The 15742-nt window shown below is 44.2% G+C and overlaps 1 protein-coding gene across 1 annotated transcript in view; it reads left to right on the forward strand.

The window, feature by feature from the left end:
* TBCA (tubulin folding cofactor A) overlaps positions 1 to 15742 on the forward strand; it is a 358316-nt gene that overhangs the window by 282606 nt on the left and 59968 nt on the right. The window lies entirely within an intron of this gene.

Consider the following 15742-nt stretch of genomic DNA (forward strand, 5'->3'; position numbering starts at 1 on the left):
ATCTTAGGACAGGTTCAGGCCTGCCGTTTTGCATCGCGCTGGTTGGGGCTCTATGCGCATGTGCGGCGGCCATCTTAGAGTGGATTCAGACCCGCCGTTTGTTCGGTGTCTGAATCCACTCTGGCGCACTAGACAAAGTAAGAATTACCCCCGTTTTGTACAAGCTTCGCTACAAAAGCAAATGCAAGCTGTAAAAAAGGTAACCAGAGGTAAGGGATTTAGACATAGAAATAGTGTATTACAACGGACAGATAGCTCCATGTTGTCCTTAAACTAAGGTTATATATGTTCTCTCCGGTTTCTCTAAAGGCCAGAAATAATACTCTGATCAATACCGGGCAAAGACAAGGAAGGCCGTCCTCTGCATAAGAACCTTATGGGAAGACTCTCAGGTACTTCTAATCCCGCCCTTTACATTAGAGAAATTAATAAAAGAGTAGAATGAGGTTTATGAATAATGTGAGAATCCTACACTGTGACCCTGAGGTAACATCTATTAATTGGTGTTCCCCAGCTGTCTGTAAAGATAAAATACCTCACCAAATAGATCGGATGAAGGAGAATTGATACCATCCCAGTATAAAGACCAGTCCGTGGAAATACACAGGTACTATAAATAATTCGCTTTTCCAATCTTAATGGTTAAAAGCAATGATAGGACACCGCTAACTAATGCTAACTAAATGGATGTAATAAGCTAAAATAAGTGTCAGTATTCCATCTTGTCTTGACAGGCACTGCCTTCTAAACATTACCGGAAAGGCGGATTAACACCATTCTACTAAAGAGGAAATCCCTTGTAGAGTAAGGTACAACTAGTTACAAGTAAAATATAGCTAGTGTAAAATATAAACAACACTCAGAGGTGATCTAACGACCCGGTGTGTTTTACTCATCCTTACAGAAGTCGAGACATCCGACAAGGTCATAATTCGCTAATTTCCCCTTACAAAGCGACAGACCAAATAACAACCTAATATGGAGGTACGTATAAACCTAACACACCCCATATCATGAAACTGTGAAAAGTAATGTAATCTAAAAAATTCCTTTTATAAAAAAGTGATGACCAAATAAGTAATACCTAAGATAGACAGGTATTAATGCTCAATGCATGTAGGCATGAAGGGATGCAAGTCAGGAGGTGTGACCAAAACTAAAGCTGTGGGATCCACAAATAACGAATAGGCTTGTTTCTTTTTTATCTGCAACAAAGAGAGCATAAATGACACCACTTGCAATGTTTAAAATACTGTTTGATGTAAACATAGGATGTACACTGAATAAGAATGTACAGATGATAAAAAAACTCTGTTCTACCACAGACCAAATACATTAAATGTTTTCTGTGTTTTAAATTTATAGAGTTTTTAATACTGACACACTGTCCTGAAGAAGGTGAAGATATAGAATCACCGAAACGCCGCGTCGACATTTTGTGTTTTTTGTAATAAAAATTGAATTTTTTTGTTTTATACGATAAATGTGTTGCTTTGAAATAATTATTTTAAATTGTGACTTAGATATTTGATGTTTGTGAGTATAACTCCACAGTAGCTGTTTTAACTAATTTTAAAATCTATGTACTACGCCAGAAAATGGTATGAACAGAATCAGTTAATAAAGAAGCTTTTTTATAAAAATAGTGTTTACATCCTTATTACTCTATGTGATGCAAAAAGAGAAGCAGAATGATGTTTAGCAATGTAGATTGTAATTGATTGTGAATTTGTGGATCTTTGAACAACTTTAACTACGTGTTTTTGGCTCACTCCAAACCCCTTCTATAACTAGAGACGTAAGTTCTCTCCCCCTAGACCACATGAAAAGGGAACCTGCTGTTTTTGTCTGTTCTAAAAAAACCCCTCCCTTTTCAATTAAGGGTTTCTCCTTCCAAGTTTTTGTAGGCCAGATTAACCACTTTTTCCAATCAGGATGTGTTCTGTTGAAATTTAAAATGTGTGACCCGTCTAACTCAATATCAGCTGTTGCATTTTCAGGTATTGGCTTCGGTGTAGACGGTGATTTCATTTCTTTGATCTTAGCTAGGTCAAGACAAGATGTTTGGTGTATTGTGTCATTTAAAAACAACATTTGTTCTGGTATCATGCAGGTTCTAAATAGTGCTTCTATGCCTTGCACCTGCCAATCTTTTGTACCCCAAATTGTTTTCGTTTCAATATTATTTTTCCAATAATCAAAACCAAATGTCATCATTTTGTCATAAAATGCTTCTGAATATATCAATTTAGAATTTGTCAGCATTGTTTTCATCCCTGTTTTATCTAACAGTTTATAATAAAACTTTTCTGCATCACTGGTGTTAAAACCTGAAAAGTATTTGAATTTCTCAAAAAATGCTTTCGAACTGCTTTTAGGTGGTGTAGAACAATGTTCCCATTGATTATACATAAAAACATTTCTAGGCTGTGCAGATTTATGCAAGTAATGATCCCCATAGTGGGTGTAACAGAATAACTGCTCATAACTAGATGAACCTTGTAAATAATCATGATCTGTGAATCTAGCTGACATTACTAAATCAGACATCATGTCATTAATACTGTTAAAGTCCCAATCATCAGAGAATGTACTTGGTGTCACAAAGTCACTTAAGGAAACCTTTAGTTGATGAGGATACTTCAGGATTTCGACCGGACCATATATCTCATAGTCTGTTTTCTCCCATACTACCCCACCAGGTATTGGAATTGCTGTGACGTTTACTGTTGACAGTTCTCTTTTCTTTACGTGGGATGATCTGTGTGGTTTCAGGACTAGGTTGATGTTCTGACTTGCTGTGTCCATTCAATTGTAATGAACTTTCCTAAAATTAAAACTAAAATTAGGCATAGTAGGAGTATGAATACCCCTGAGATGATCCAATGCTCAATCAACGGTGAATCCAGATATAGTTCTTTGTATTGTTGAAGGAGTCCTGTTGTATTTTCTTTAGAATACTTTTTTGTTTCTGGCATCACTTCGGGGTCGTTTAAATCTTCAGAGAAGTTGTCGAAGTTGATGAAATAACCAGAGGCAGTTCTGTCAATTGATGGGATTGTTCTTTCAATCTGTCTCTCGGTAGCACTTTCTGATGCCACATTAGTGTAGACTGGTGTTGTTTCTTGACGAACTGTTTCAATCTGTGTTTCAAGAGGCACGAGTTCCATGGCATTATTGCATAGTCCTTCATTTTGCACTGCAGGCTGATCGAATGTGATTAGTCTTTCAGTTTGAACCTCTTGGATTGTTGCAAGTTTGGGTATTCTGTTGTTTCTTGGGAGTCCACTGGGCCTACTGTTGATTATAGGCCACATGCTTGTGGTTTTACCAGATCGATAGACACGACTCTGTTCTCCTTTTTACCAGCAAGGGGCGGTAGCACAACTGATCTTGTTCCGGTGACTGCCAAGACAGGTACTGCTTTTCTGTAAGAAGGCCCAAATTCCTTCTTAACCGCGATCTTTTCTCTGACTAGATCCCCAATCTTTGGAATCCAGACAGGCCTTGCTGGGGCTGTTGCGGGTGGTGCCTCGTCAGTGGTACTTGGCTGTTGCTTTAACTTTATGTTGCTTAATGATTTTCTTGTTTCATTCAGTTCCTGTAAAACAGCCAAACGGTCTTTTACATCAAACTGCGTTGTTTCTTCTTGTACCACTGACATCTGACTATCGAGGTCCTGAACGTTCATTCTAATTCCGAACAATAGTTCGTATGGGCTGAAACCTTTTAGAGAATTTCTTGGCATGTTGTTAAGACTAGTCTGGACACTTATTAAATGTTTGACCCACCCAGCGCCTGAACCTAATACCTTCGCTGTTATAGATTGCTTTATGTCCCGGTTTTTTCTTTCTAGCACACTATTCCCTTCGGGGTGCGACGGACAAGAATACCGCAACCCAATTCCCATGCTGGCCATGGCCTCCTTATAGGCTCGAGAGCTGAAAGCAGGACCCTGGTCAGAATGGAACGTGGTAATTGCGTATGTGCCGATAAAGACTCGCAAATCTTTTATAACCGTTCTAGCGTCAGCCGAGTGCTGGAGGCCTCATTTTTTGAGTGCTTTTCATCTTAACTGTTAATAGGACGCAGGATGGGGTGTAGGCAGCGTTATGCTCTTTCTGACTGGTAGCCGGTAGCAAGGTTCGCTACTGCGATCCCTATTACAGTTTTCACAGTTGTTTGCATATATTTGGTGTTCTACACTCATTCCCGGCCACCAGAATACTGATTGTAATTCAGTCAGTGATTCCTTGATCTCTCTGTGCCGTAGACCCAAACCCATGTGTGCGTCTGCTATTAAAAATATTCTCCTGTTCATGTTTGGAATTACTCTATCCCCCACTCCAGGGATTCGAGCAAAAGGAACGGAGTTTGCATCGATTATGTATGCATAATTGAGTGGATAGTTTACGGGTAGTGCTGCACAGTCGCCTTTTACGGTCGTTTTTACTGCCAGCATGGTTTCCTCGTCTATGTACTTATCTGTACGCTTTTTTGTGGCTACGGAAGCCGGTTTAGTTGCTTCCGCTTTGGCTGTATTAGCCAATGAATTCCCTGCAACGTGAACGCCATCACGTTGAAGACTCTGTGCGTGAATCACGTGAGTCTTTTGTAGTTCTTTACTTAAAAGAGCTACCTCGTTCCAGAGCTTTTTATGCTTTATTGTGGCACCTGTGTCATCTTTGTAGTCGTTTTCGATCCAACTCTGCAGTTTATTGTTGTAAGAATTGACGCAAAAATGAGAATCGCACACTATAAGTGTGGGGAATTCGCGTTCTGCATTTTCGAGCGCCATCTTTAAAGATCTGATTCCAGTTCTTTGACGTGTATCAATACTTTGATATCTATCAGGTTTTTTTATATTATCCCTATTTCTAAGGTTATATCTTTTCTCAGAGGGCTCCCGTTGGGGAGACTGGCGTTCTCGAGTCGGAGTTCTTTCCCTCCGTCGAGGAGACCTTCCTCTGGACTGGAAAACTTTTTCCTTGGGAGTGGATTGTTTATTTCCATCCCAGCTCTTTTTAGGAGTGTTTAAATTATTTTTAATAAATAATTTTTCAGGATTTTCGAGCAGTTGGGGCTTAACTGGTTTTCCACCCAAGCTGTCTCTACCTAATTCTTCATAGCATTTTTCTATGATTTTTGCAAGCTCAACAGGATCTTTTATATCTGTTTCCTTCAACTTCTGGCGAATCGCCACAGATGCTGCTTCTCCCTTTATGTTGGCTAATAATATAGCCGTGACCTGCTTGAAGTCTTTCAGTAATTTCATACCTAGATTTAAAGCGGGCTCTGGACCGAATTCATTTTGAATCTGTTTTAGCACTTCTGGTATTACCGCCATAGACGGAACACCGTGTGTTTTTGTGTAAATGGAAGCAAAGACTGTACCCCAAGTGTCGCAGTCCTCCACGTGTGGTGCGATTCCCATAGGAAGGCAGATGGTCAAGATTCTGTGTTTCTCAATAGGGGTAGTATCAGGAAATACTGCCTCTATTTGAGTGATTTTCTGGGCTAACCAGAAAGGAATTTGTTCCTGTTTTACGGGTGTTTTACCAAGACATGACTGTATGTTCTGTGGTGTAATTTTGTTTGTGTTCCCCTGATGAGGGGTCAGCTGGTGTGAATTAACAGCTGGCTGGACTGTTGCAGTCCGCATTACATATTGGACTAATTGCCTATGTATTTTTATTAATGTGTTGAGCTGTGCTAACAGCTCTTCTTTAGACATTTTTGCAATGTCAGGATGTGGTGTGTAGCTGGCTAGAACCGGCCACGTGGCTCCTGGTCTACCTAGTGGACCGAGCCTAGTTATGTGATCATTGTGTTTTAGGGCGCCATTAAACCAGAGCAGGTGCTCTTGAAATTTAAGTGGAATTTCAATCTCCTCGAAAGGAGCGTACTCTTCCGGAGGTTTCTCTATTTTGTAATAGTGAAACTCTTGTGTTATAGCGTTTACCGCTGGGAAGTTTATCCATGAATAGAATACCTCTGTCTGCCGATACTCGTGAGCCTCTATCACGAAAATTACTGTACCACCTTGAGGTGTCAGTCCGTTTTCTATAAGTTTTAAAGTTATAGATCTTCTTAACTGGACCGGGATGATAATAGCACCCGGGTCTGTGTCTAGGAGACTCGTGTCTTCCTCTATTAGTTGGGCTGCCAGTCTAACTGCTTCCCTTTCTTCTTCACTGTCTGTCATTTTTTTAGAAATGCAGGCTTTGCAGAGTAGGTCTCCAAGGAGACAAAGATTAGATGCACAATATTTTGGAACACTGTATCCTTCAACGTTGAATAAACCAGAGCTTTACATAGGAATCTCTTCCTACTAAGGTCGGGCGGATTTTAACCTTTCACCCACTCCAGACGTCTATTGGAGTATTTACGGGAGAAAGGGGTGTGAAATATGCACGACTGAGTTACTCTACAAGTCTTGCGTTAGTTTATCGGCTTACCAAACGTTGGGCGCCATGTAGTGTAGTTCCTAGTTTCCCACTAGGCCCTGCACATTGGAATAACATAAACAGTAGTATCGACGTGGAACTGCTTATATTCCAGGCCTCCACTGACTATGCTAAACTTAATTGGGTTGTGTTACCAACTAGCTCAGAGGTCACTGGAAACTTTCTTCTCTGCATAGGAAGTGATCAGCTTCCTTGGCACAGACAAGAAGGGATTCAGTTTTCCAACAACCGTGCAACATGACAACTTTGCTCCTCAGATCAAGAGTCGATCTCTAGGGTCGTGTGAAACAATAGACACAGATTTCACTCAGTCAGTCTAGTGCAGTTTACTTTCACAGTATGTAGAGAATAGAGAGACGGGCGTGTATCAATAAAGGGTTAACATTTATTGAACAGTCTTTCTTCTCGTACAAGAGAAATGTATTGCCACAATTGCAATAATTGTTATTATAAAAAGTACATACCGTAAGATAAGTATTGCGAAATAGAACTGTAAAAGCATTGATATGGTTTCTTAGCCATACAATGGTTTAAAAGTAATAAAACATATATACAGTCATATATACATTAGGCTAACATACTCAACTGGTGCTTCTAACTAAGCCTACCCCAGTGTGCCTGACCTAAGCCTAACACGTGAGAAGGGGAGTAAGTAAGTAGCTTTAAGTTAAGTTGGTTTTGCCAAGGTTTGTTTCAAGAATTCTCGTCTAAGGGTTTAGTCAACACCATACCTCTGAATAGAATGATGGAGGATTGGTATCTCCTTCAGGGGTCTCTCTCGATATCCCAGTCACCCGCGAGGGTAAACCGGAAGCGCCGGGACTGGATTTCTCTGCACGAGAAATGCAGCGGCTTCTCTCAGCGCGTCGAGGAAGGAGGGGTGACAGCGTCCGCGGGCAGCTGGGCTGGATGTCTTCGCAGAGGACGGCTGTTTCAGCTCCTTAAGCGTACTGCACCATAGTTCGCGCTGTAGCGGCGATAATGGTAATCAGCAGCTTCACCACCACAGGATAGCAGGCTGCAGCGACAGAGTGCTAGTTTTTACCAACACAGGGTCATGCAGGCAGCTGGCATCAGCAACAGGCAACGAACTCGCAGCTCGTATCTCTCATTGCTTAAGGCAACGTTGGTAATATTTATACCTGACAGGTGCCGGGTTTGACGCAAGTTTGCTGGACATAAGACGTCAATTAAAGATGTCACTAGGAAGTGACAGTTATCAGTTGCTCATTAGAGTTCCATTACTAATCAAAACATAGCAAGCGGGGATTTCCAGGTTTGCTAAGTTTTTATCTTGTTGAAGAACTCGGAGTGTTATCTAGGAATATCAGATAGTGACTGCTGCTTTGTCATTGCACTAATTGGTCGCAAAGGAAGTAGCAGAGAGTCATGCTGGAATGTGGCTCTGTTCGTGTGAGGCCAGAGATGACTTTTCAGAAAATCGCACTTGAACGGTTATGCCAATATAGGGAATAAATGGATTTATAGCCGAATAGGGGCATAAGGTCACAGTATCGATCAGGAACCTAGATAAGCACGCAACAACACCTGTCATTTTCGAGCGCCATCTTTAAAGATCTGATTCCAGTTCTTTGACGTGTATCAATACTTTGATATCTATCAGGTTTTTTTATATTATCCCTATTTCTAAGGTTATATCTTTTCTCAGAGGGCTCCCGTTGGGGAGACTGGCGTTCTCGAGTCGGAGTTCTTTCCCTCCGTCGAGGAGACCTTCCTCTGGACTGGAAAACTTTTTCCTTGGGAGTGGATTGTTTATTTCCATCCCAGCTCTTTTTAGGAGTGTTTAAATTATTTTTAATAAATAATTTTTCAGGATTTTCGAGCAGTTGGGGCTTAACTGGTTTTCCACCCAAGCTGTCTCTACCTAATTCTTCATAGCATTTTTCTATGATTTTTGCAAGCTCAACAGGATCTTTTATATCTGTTTCCTTCAACTTCTGGCGAATCGCCACAGATGCTGCTTCTCCCTTTATGTTGGCTAATAATATAGCCGTGACCTGCTTGAAGTCTTTCAGTAATTTCATACCTAGATTTAAAGCGGGCTCTGGACCGAATTCATTTTGAATCTGTTTTAGCACTTCTGGTATTACCGCCATAGACGGAACACCGTGTGTTTTTGTGTAAATGGAAGCAAAGACTGTACCCCAAGTGTCGCAGTCCTCCACGTGTGGTGCGATTCCCATAGGAAGGCAGATGGTCAAGATTCTGTGTTTCTCAATAGGGGTAGTATCAGGAAATACTGCCTCTATTTGAGTGATTTTCTGGGCTAACCAGAAAGGAATTTGTTCCTGTTTTACGGGTGTTTTACCAAGACATGACTGTATGTTCTGTGGTGTAATTTTGTTTGTGTTCCCCTGATGAGGGGTCAGCTGGTGTGAATTAACAGCTGGCTGGACTGTTGCAGTCCGCATTACATATTGGACTAATTGCCTATGTATTTTTATTAATGTGTTGAGCTGTGCTAACAGCTCTTCTTTAGACATTTTTGCAATGTCAGGATGTGGTGTGTAGCTGGCTAGAACCGGCCACGTGGCTCCTGGTCTACCTAGTGGACCGAGCCTAGTTATGTGATCATTGTGTTTTAGGGCGCCATTAAACCAGAGCAGGTGCTCTTGAAATTTAAGTGGAATTTCAATCTCCTCGAAAGGAGCGTACTCTTCCGGAGGTTTCTCTATTTTGTAATAGTGAAACTCTTGTGTTATAGCGTTTACCGCTGGGAAGTTTATCCATGAATAGAATACCTCTGTCTGCCGATACTCGTGAGCCTCTATCACGAAAATTACTGTACCACCTTGAGGTGTCAGTCCGTTTTCTATAAGTTTTAAAGTTATAGATCTTCTTAACTGGACCGGGATGATAATAGCACCCGGGTCTGTGTCTAGGAGACTCGTGTCTTCCTCTATTAGTTGGGCTGCCAGTCTAACTGCTTCCCTTTCTTCTTCACTGTCTGTCATTTTTTTAGAAATGCAGGCTTTGCAGAGTAGGTCTCCAAGGAGACAAAGATTAGATGCACAATATTTTGGAACACTGTATCCTTCAACGTTGAATAAACCAGAGCTTTACATAGGAATCTCTTCCTACTAAGGTCGGGCGGATTTTAACCTTTCACCCACTCCAGACGTCTATTGGAGTATTTACGGGAGAAAGGGGTGTGAAATATGCACGACTGAGTTACTCTACAAGTCTTGCGTTAGTTTATCGGCTTACCAAACGTTGGGCGCCATGTAGTGTAGTTCCTAGTTTCCCACTAGGCCCTGCACATTGGAATAACATAAACAGTAGTATCGACGTGGAACTGCTTATATTCCAGGCCTCCACTGACTATGCTAAACTTAATTGGGTTGTGTTACCAACTAGCTCAGAGGTCACTGGAAACTTTCTTCTCTGCATAGGAAGTGATCAGCTTCCTTGGCACAGACAAGAAGGGATTCAGTTTTCCAACAACCGTGCAACATGACAACTTTGCTCCTCAGATCAAGAGTCGATCTCTAGGGTCGTGTGAAACAATAGACACAGATTTCACTCAGTCAGTCTAGTGCAGTTTACTTTCACAGTATGTAGAGAATAGAGAGACGGGCGTGTATCAATAAAGGGTTAACATTTATTGAACAGTCTTTCTTCTCGTACAAGAGAAATGTATTGCCACAATTGCAATAATTGTTATTATAAAAAGTACATACCGTAAGATAAGTATTGCGAAATAGAACTGTAAAAGCATTGATATGGTTTCTTAGCCATACAATGGTTTAAAAGTAATAAAACATATATACAGTCATATATACATTAGGCTAACATACTCAACTGGTGCTTCTAACTAAGCCTACCCCAGTGTGCCTGACCTAAGCCTAACACGTGAGAAGGGGAGTAAGTAAGTAGCTTTAAGTTAAGTTGGTTTTGCCAAGGTTTGTTTCAAGAATTCTCGTCTAAGGGTTTAGTCAACACCATACCTCTGAATAGAATGATGGAGGATTGGTATCTCCTTCAGGGGTCTCTCTCGATATCCCAGTCACCCGCGAGGGTAAACCGGAAGCGCCGGGACTGGATTTCTCTGCACGAGAAATGCAGCGGCTTCTCTCAGCGCGTCGAGGAAGGAGGGGTGACAGCGTCCGCGGGCAGCTGGGCTGGATGTCTTCGCAGAGGACGGCTGTTTCAGCTCCTTAAGCGTACTGCACCATAGTTCGCGCTGTAGCGGCGATAATGGTAATCAGCAGCTTCACCACCACAGGATAGCAGGCTGCAGCGACAGAGTGCTAGTTTTTACCAACACAGGGTCATGCAGGCAGCTGGCATCAGCAACAGGCAACGAACTCGCAGCTCGTATCTCTCATTGCTTAAGGCAACGTTGGTAATATTTATACCTGACAGGTGCCGGGTTTGACGCAAGTTTGCTGGACATAAGACGTCAATTAAAGATGTCACTAGGAAGTGACAGTTATCAGTTGCTCATTAGAGTTCCATTACTAATCAAAACATAGCAAGCGGGGATTTCCAGGTTTGCTAAGTTTTTATCTTGTTGAAGAACTCGGAGTGTTATCTAGGAATATCAGATAGTGACTGCTGCTTTGTCATTGCACTAATTGGTCGCAAAGGAAGTAGCAGAGAGTCATGCTGGAATGTGGCTCTGTTCGTGTGAGGCCAGAGATGACTTTTCAGAAAATCGCACTTGAACGGTTATGCCAATATAGGGAATAAATGGATTTATAGCCGAATAGGGGCATAAGGTCACAGTATCGATCAGGAACCTAGATAAGCACGCAACAACACCTGTCACCAGGCCTCCCCGAAGCGCACCCAAGGACACTTCACCTGCCGAAACTGCAGCTTCACAGCCTTCCTGCCTACCAAACCGCCAACCAAAGAACTCAACTACCTCAGATGCATCCTCCTCAACACCAGCACCGCCCGCAAACACGCAGTCAAACTCTGGGACCTTTTCGACTGTACCTCCCCAGACGTCGCCTTCCTGACTGAGACCTGGTTGAACCCCACCTCAGCTCCCAACATCTCCATAGCCATCCCGGAAGTCTACAAGATCACCCGCAGGGACCGTACCAACGGCATTGGAGGAGGAATCGCCGTTGTCCACAGGAACACCCTCGCTGAGTCTCGACTAACACCGACAACAACCTCAGCACTGCCGAACACATGCACTTCCAGATCCACACAAACCCCAACACCACCCTCAGAGGAACCCTCATCTACAGACCCCATGGACCCCGACCACAGTTCAGTGACTCCATCGCAGACTTAATCAGCACACACGCCCTCACCTCCATGGACTACATCCTCCTCGGGAACCTGAACTTCCACCTCGAGAACAACAATGACACCAACTCCAACACCCTGATGACAACCTCGGACTCAGACAGCTCATGACAACACCCACCCACGTCGCCGGCCACACGCTCGACCCCGTTTTGACCGAAAGCCCCCACGTCACCTTCAATCACACCACCGAACCCCACTGGACCGACCACCACTGCATCCACTTCACCTTCAGGAAGACCACCATGCACCACCGTACCCAACAGATACCCCGGCGCGGCTGGAGCAAAGTCATCGAAGATCCGGTAACCACCACTCTCGCGCAGAGCCCACCCGCTGACTCCACCGACCCGGACACCGCCGCCCGCAACTTCAGACAGTGGATCGACAACTGCGCCAACACCCTCGCCCTGCTCAAGACACCCTCCAACAGCCACACCAGCAAGAAAGCCACCTTGGTCCCCGAAGACATCCAGGCCTCCAAACAAACATGCCGAAAACTGGAGAAGAACTGGCTACACGAACGAACACCGGACAGCTACGCATCCCACAAGAACGCCACTCGCAGACAAAATCAACTCATCCGAGCCGCCAAGAGGGCCTAATTCAAAGACCGCCTAGATAACAATGCACACAACAGCAAAGAGCTCTTCAATATCTTGAAGGAACTCTCCAACCCGAGCTCCAACACCAATGACATCCCGCCTTCGCAAGACCTGTGCGACTCGCTGGCCACCTTCTTCGACCGCAAGATCGCCGACATCCACGACCGCTTCAACGCCACGACCTCCCTGACAACCACCGCCCCCACAACCACCACCTGCACCAACCGCCTACTCTCCTGGACCAGCATCAACGACAAGGACACCAGCGAGATCATGAACACCATCCACTACGGATCACCATGCCCTCACCACATCTTCAACAAAGCCCGCACAGCCATCGCACCCCATCTCCGGAAAGTAATCCACATCTCCTTCGAGACAGCAACCTTCCCGGAGAGCTGGAAGCACGCCAATATTGACGCCTTACTCAAGAAACCTAAGGCGGACCCCAAAGACCTCAAGAACGTACGACCCATTTCCCTGCTCCCGGCGAAAGGCACCAAGAAAATGGTCAACAAACAACTGACCCGCTACCTCGGGGAGAACAGCATCCTGGACCTGTCCCAGTCCGGGTTCCGCAGCAACCACAGCACCGAAACCGCCTTCATTGCCACCACCGATGACATCAGGACCCTGCTTGACAACAGGGAAACAGCGGCCCTCATCCTCCTGGACCTGTCAACATTTCTACCACTGCACACTATGAACACGCCTATACGACGCCAGAATCCAAGAGAAGGCCCTGGAGTGCACAACATCCTTCCTCGCCGGCAGAACTCAAAGCGTCCGCCTCTCCCCTTCTGCTCCAGTACCACCGAGATCATCTCTGGCGTACCCCAGGGCACCTCCCTCAGGCCGACGCTGTTCAAGATCTACATGGCACCCCTCGCCCGACAGCACAACCTCAACATCATCTCCTATGATGACGACACCCAGCTGATCCTCTCCCTCACCAAAGACCCTCACACCTCAAAACCAACCTCCACGAAGGCATGAAGGCCGTCGCCGAATGGACGAGGAACTGCCGACTGAAGCTGAACTCAGACAAGACGGAGGTCCTCATCCTCTGCTCCACCCCTTCAACCTGGGACGACTCCTGGTGGCCGACAACACTACGAACAGCCCTGACACCCACCGACCACGCATGCAACCTAGGGGTCATCCTCGACTCCACTCTCTCCATGACTAAACAGGTCAACGCTGTCTCCTCATCCTGCTTCAACACCCTCAGAATGCTCCGCAGGATCTTCAAGTAGATCCCCACTGAAACTAGAAGAACAGTCACCCAGGCCCTCGTCACCAGCAGGCTGGACTACGGAAACGCTCTCTATGCAGGAACGTCTGCCAACCTCCTGAGACGACTGCAACGCATCCAGAACACCTCGGCACATCTGATCCTCGAAATCCCCCGCCGCAGCCACATCACACCCCACCTGAGAGACCTGCATTGGCTCCCTGTCAACAAGAGGATAACCTTCAAGCTCCCCACCACGCACACAAAGCTCTCCACAACATTTTCCAGCATACCTCAACAGACGACTCAGCTTCTACACCCCCATAACCACCCCCCCCCCCCCCAGCGCCTGTAGTGCGCTTTATAAGTGTCTTCATTGGTTGATTCCTTTCTTCTTCCTTTTATTTTCTTCTCTTTTCTGATATTCATTTTTCATCTTCTGATTTTTTTGTTCATTTTAACCTTCTTTCCATCCTACTTTCTTCCTTTCATCTTTATTTGTGTTCTTCCTTTGTGTTGTAACTCAATTTGCCTCTCACATTTCAATATTTCATCTATCCTCCATCTGTCTGTAATATGGTTCTTGCTTTTCTCGCTGCTTCTTTTGTCACGCATTAGCATCCGCTCAAAGCTGTCTTGTGCTGCCTTTATTCTGTTTTTTATTAGTTTCTTCCTTCATCTTGCAACCTTGGAATCGCATTTAAAAAGAGCTAAAAAACATTTTAATCTGGCCAATTACACCCCCATGCAAGCTGGGATAGTGATTCTTCACTACACCCTTGACTGCAGTTTCACCCCTGGGCTTCCAAAATGTAGCCCACAGGTATCCATGGTATATACCATGCACAGGCATACATACTTTCCAACACACAAGCAAAAGTACCATGTTTTCCAGTGCTACACACATTTACCATGTCGGCTTAGGTTGAGTTAAGCCCACAGCAGTGGAACTTTTTGCATGACTGGACCAGTAGGCCCAACTGCCACAAGTAAGAACAACTCTATTTTAGGTGGATTTCCCTTGGATTGCTTGGATTTTGGATATGTATTGTTCTCACTACCGAATTGAAGGTTTTCGGGCAACCCAGAGTGATTCACAGTTGGTATTAGAACTCTGCTTCAATCTAGTTCTGTTGTACGCATAAGCGGAATTATCTTTGGACATAGTATATATCCGTCTCCCAATTGGATCGTTCGATCATTGGATGAACATTGCCTATATAAACATATGAATTTTGAGTTGGACAACCTGGAGTCTATGGATCTCCAGTGGGACCTAACTGCAGCAGGTCTCGGAGGCGTTTGCCACAGTACTTGATCACTTATGGGACTTTAAGATTTATGTGCTTAACTTAGTCAGCTGTAGGATCTATAGCTTTTCATAAGGTGCTTAATTTGTTTCTAAATCAACAGGTTGGTGAATTCATCCCGTTTGTGACCAGGGCTTAATCGGTGTCAATGAGATCAAACTACAGCTACCCTCTGTAAAATTTCACCTCTTTACTTTTTTGTTCTATACAGTGCACTTTCTAGGTGCTCATTTTAATTGTGCTTTCTGTATTTTCTATTTTTTCCTGGTTTGATCGTATTAAGTTTGTGGGTAGTGGCAATTTATCATGGAATTTTTGTACATCTGGATGTGCCGCACTTCTAGTCCGAGCTTCTTGTCATTTGTCAGTGCAAATTAAATCAGCATTTCCTTAATCTGACCCCCGCCCCCGTTCCCCCGTCCCCCCGTCCCCCCGTCCCCCCTTCCCCCCTTCGCTCATAAGGTTTTTAATGGTATGGAAGTTGGAGTGAATACGGATAATGAAAACCAGCACTCCCCATGGATGTTGGCTGGAATGTGAGCATGTTACTGCGCAGAGTAGCATACCACCATGTCATCCCCATGCACTCTGTCAACTTGAAGGCACTGTCTTGGCAAACCTGTACTACAGTACTGATCGGAAAAACATTGTGACTTTTAGAAAGGGTTCCTTGAACGTGAAGATGCAAATTAAATGTCTGTGGTTCCTACAATGTACACTGTTTTGTTGTTGGAGTGGGTACAATTGCAAAACATGTTAGCTGCCATTCACTTGTACGAGGCGTGCACATTAAGTCGTGTGTATCACAAGTACTTCATCTTGTAACATTTCCTTGATACC

Source organism: Lissotriton vulgaris, chromosome 3_1, assembly GCF_964263255.1.
Source record: "Lissotriton vulgaris chromosome 3_1, aLisVul1.2, whole genome shotgun sequence".
NCBI lineage: Eukaryota > Metazoa > Chordata > Amphibia > Caudata > Salamandridae > Lissotriton > Lissotriton vulgaris.